This window comes from Myotis brandtii, unplaced genomic scaffold (assembly GCF_000412655.1).
Source record: "Myotis brandtii unplaced genomic scaffold, ASM41265v1 scaffold976, whole genome shotgun sequence".
NCBI classification, from domain to species: Eukaryota; Metazoa; Chordata; class Mammalia; order Chiroptera; family Vespertilionidae; genus Myotis; species Myotis brandtii.
In genome coordinates this window covers 459,161-463,416 of record NW_005372055.1, presented here as the reverse complement: position 1 = coordinate 463,416, position 4,256 = coordinate 459,161, and the positions used below count along the sequence as shown (strand labels likewise).

Genomic DNA, 4,256 nt, shown 5'->3' with positions numbered 1-4,256 from the left:
GTGAGGGGCTGATGGCTGTTTGCAGGCTGGTCAAGCCCCCCCAGTGGGGACCCTCACCCCATGGAGGGTTGGCCAGCCTGGGTGAGGGGCTGATGGCTATTTGCTGGCTGATCAAGCCCCCTCCCCCCAGTTGGGACCCTCACCCCATGGAGGTTTGGCCAGCCTGAGTGAGGGAATGATGGATGTTTTCAGGCTGGCCACTGCCCTTTCATGGTGGGGGGTCCCGCTGGGGTGCTTGGCCAGCCTGGGTGAGGGGCTGTGGGCCGTTTTTATGCTGGCCACGGCTGATGGCTGGAAGCAGGTATTGAGATTTATTTAACTTCTATAATTGAAACTTTGTAGCCTTGAGTGGATGCCAGGTTGCGCTGAAAGCCTGGTTGCCCCTGGAAACTGAGGCTCCCAGCACTTCCTTGAGCCAAGGCCAGGCTGGCGGGAAGCAGGTATCTGGGATTTATTTATCTTCTATAATTGAAACTTTTTAGCCTTGATCAGAGCTCAGGGCCGGCCAAGTCAGACAGGAAGCTCAGCTTCCTCCATCGCTGGGGGCAATGCAAGCCTCCTGCTCACTCCAGTTCCTTGGCTGCTGCCATCTTTGTGATAGACTGATGGAGTGAGGTGTGATGGTTAATTTGCATATTACTCTTTTATTAGATAGGATTACCCAGAGGTTGGAAAAAATTCCACACTGATACATTCAGAAGGAATTTCTTAATTACAGACACATAGACATAGAAGCATAGAGAAGTAAAGATTATAGATTTTAAAAAAAATATAGATATTTTTATTGATTTCAGAGAGGACATAGAAGGAGAGAAAGATAGAATATCAATGATGAGACAGAATCATCTATGGGTGCTTCCTGCTCTCCCCACACTGGGGATAGAGCCCACAACCTGGGCATATGTCCTGACCAGGAATTGAACTGTTACCTCCTTGCTCATAGGTCAACTTTCAACCACTGAGCCATGCATGCCTGGCAGAGCTTATAGCTTTAATTCTATAATGTGCTATGTATAAAGAATAAACATAGAAATATAAAAATTCACCAGTCCCAATGTCAAAATATTGTTCTCCTCCCAGTGGGTATGGAATTCTTAAATAATTTGAGCTCAAAACAGATAAAACAAGAAACAAAAACACTGACAAACTCAGATTTTCTGTTGTCTCTCATCTACTCTAGATTAGATCTCTATAAACCATGAATCCATTTAGAGAGGTCTCAAAATGGTCCAACTCTAAAACCAAATTCCCATCCAGTTCTGCCAATAATGGTTCATACATATGGGTTATAATATATCCAAAATGAAACAAAGACTAAGATAGGAGATTGGAAAATGAAAATTAGAGAAACAGACTTAACATCACTGTAATGGTACTTTGGATTCACCTGGACCAAGAAAAGCCATGTCTAGTCTTAAACTCTTCATGACATATATTTCTCTGTAGTTGAAATTTACCTGCCTCTGGTAGGTTAATGTATTGTGCATTTTGGTTTGACCTCTAAAATGATTAAAAGATAATTTTCAGAATAAAATAAAATTATGACATTTATACATATATGAAATAAACACATGTTAAAATATTTTACTTAACTCATGAGAGAACCAACATATGTTATAACCATTTCAAAAGAGAATTCTAAGAACAGACACAAGAATATTCTTTAGTTATATTTAAATGTGTCCAGAAAGCAGAGCCACCACAGGTGGAAGGCAGAGTTCTAAGCCCTAGAGAATTATTTTAAGGCCTTGAAACCTAGTGGAACTTGCTGGTTGTTTTCTGAAATTACTCTGGGCTGGTGACTCTCCTTGTTCTCCCTTGAGGAATCAGAATACCTATAACATTATTCTATGCCTGCCCCACCATTGTATTTTGAGAATAGACAACTTATTTTCCAGTTTCAGCAATGTACAAATGGTAAAGAAATTTTGCACCAGGGTAGATAAGTCCCACAATTCTACCCAAACCTGACTTAGATAATAAGATTTTAGATTTTGGGTTGGTACTAAAAGGGTTCAGGATTTTGAATTTGATGGCGTGAGATGAATATATTTTGCATGTTGTATGGACATGAATCTCTAGGGGCTCGAGGATGGACTTTGGTAGGCTAGAAAATAGCTCCTAAAGATATCCAGGTTCTAATCCATAAACCTGTGAATGCTACCTAATTTGGCAAAGGAGACTTTGCAGGTATGATTAAGTGAATGATTTTGAGATGGGGATAATATCCTGGGTTATATGGATGGGATCTAAGTGCAGTAACAAATATCCTTATAAGAAGAAGATAGAGAGAGATTTGACACAGAACAAGAAGCCAATGTTACCACTGAAGCAAGTGTTGTGCTATTATTGGCTTTGAAGATGGTGGAAGGGGCCACATATAAGGAATATAAGGAATGCCTTTCTGTGAGTTGGAAAAGGCAAGGAAGCAGAGTCTTCCCTAGAGCCTCTAGAGAGAAAGTGACCCTGAGAACACCCAGAGTTTAGCCTCATGACTTTGATTTCAAACTTTTGACCTTCAAAACTGTAAGATAAAAAATATGTTTGTTTTAAGCCATAAATATTGTGGTAATTTGTTACAGAAGCCATAGAAAACGAATACACCTCCGAAATAAACCACTACTACTCAAATCCACATCTCAGCATCTGATTCTAAAGGAGCCCAAAATAAGATGCTACATGAGGATAAAGGATATAGCAGCCAGCTAATTGATCCCATGTCCCCTGAAGTTGTTCCCACAAACTTCCTGTCACATGATGCATATGATTATGTTTTAAGATGGTTAAAATTTCACAAAACTATAAGTCTGGACAGAGCAAATAGGTTTATCACGACTCTTAAATTTGTTAAAAAATGAATCCCCTTGGAGATTTTCACTCTGATTATAATAGAGTAACTGGTACTGTACTAGCCCTTCTGTCATACACAACCATTAAACTAGACAATGTCTATGAATTGACTGTTCTAGGACATTATACAATCAGCAGCACAATGCTGTGATTACAGAGAGAAAGGAAAACCACAAGGTAGCTCAACAACCACTCCAGTTCTCTGCATAGGAGAAAACTTTCCAATGTCACAATGAATTGGATTCCAGGCAGAACGCAGTGGTATTGGTTTGCTAAGGAGGCAGAAATCAGAGTTCAGTACACCTGAAGAAGCTGGAATTTGCAAGATGGTATAAGAGATTAAGGAACTATATAAAGGAAGATTTTTAAAAGTCCATTTGGAGATTTTCTTAGAGCCTTTGAATGAGGGCTAGGCTGAATATTCATAGGGCAAGACTACCTGAGACTTACCATGGGGTTTGGTGTAGAGAGAGAAACAGATATTACCAGTTGACCCATGTTGGAGGATGTTGGAGTTCCAGGCAACAAAACTGAAGAGACCTTGTTAATACCTCATGAATAAACAGGAAATCTAGCTGAGACACCAGAAGCCTTACAAGTAAACACCATGTCCTAAAGTAAGACCTATAATAGACCCACCCTGAAAAATTCCAAAACCCAACCCTTAAAAGATCTATAGCAGACATACAATTTGAAGGCTGATTCCTTAAAATTAATTAGGACTTAGAAAGACCTTAAGCTTTATGCATATTTACCTTAACAAAGCATAAATCCAAATATATTGAACTACTACTAGAGCAAAAATCCCTCTTTGGATGGAGATAGCAGAACCCATAGTTTCTAAATATATCATCTTCATTGTTCAATATACAATAAAAATAACCAACATGCAGATAAGCAGGAACATGTGACCTACAGTCAAGAAAAAAAAGTCAGTAGAAACAAATCCCAAGTTGCCCAGTGTTGGACTCTTCATAAGAAGACTTTAAAGCAATTAATCTATTGTCAAAGAACTAAAGGAGAATATGTCCAAAGAATGAAAGGAAATATGGTCTTAATGAATGTATAGGGAATTTCAGCCAATGAAAGGAAACTATAAATAATAAAGTAGAAAATGTAAAACTTAAAATGATAATCTACATATATAAAGAACCAGGGTCCATAACTTCTGCAACTACCAAGGCTCGACCAAACACTGAGGCAACCCAGCACTGGGTCTGATTCGCAGCCTCTGTGGCAGCTGTTGATCAGCCTTTGCCTCTCTCTTTCTCTCTGGACTTCACCAACAGCTGTTCCTCTGTTTCTCGGGGGCGGGGGGGGGGGCTGCTGATCAGACCCGCCTCTTTGATCAGACCCAGAGATAGGCCTGGAGACACTGACTGGCATAGAAACCGACCAATCAGAAC

General features: G+C 39.9%; 1 long non-coding RNA gene across 1 annotated transcript in view; it reads right to left on the bottom strand.

Annotated features, from left to right (window-relative positions):
* The window catches only part of LOC106724795, a 17,033-nt gene extending 14,143 nt beyond the window's left edge, over positions 1-2,890 (bottom strand). The window contains exon 1 of the long non-coding RNA XR_001360630.1: positions 2,879-2,890. This is a non-coding gene — a long non-coding RNA (uncharacterized LOC106724795). The remainder of the gene's footprint in view (positions 1-2,878) is intronic.
* Between the last annotated feature and the right edge of the window lie 1,366 nt (positions 2,891-4,256).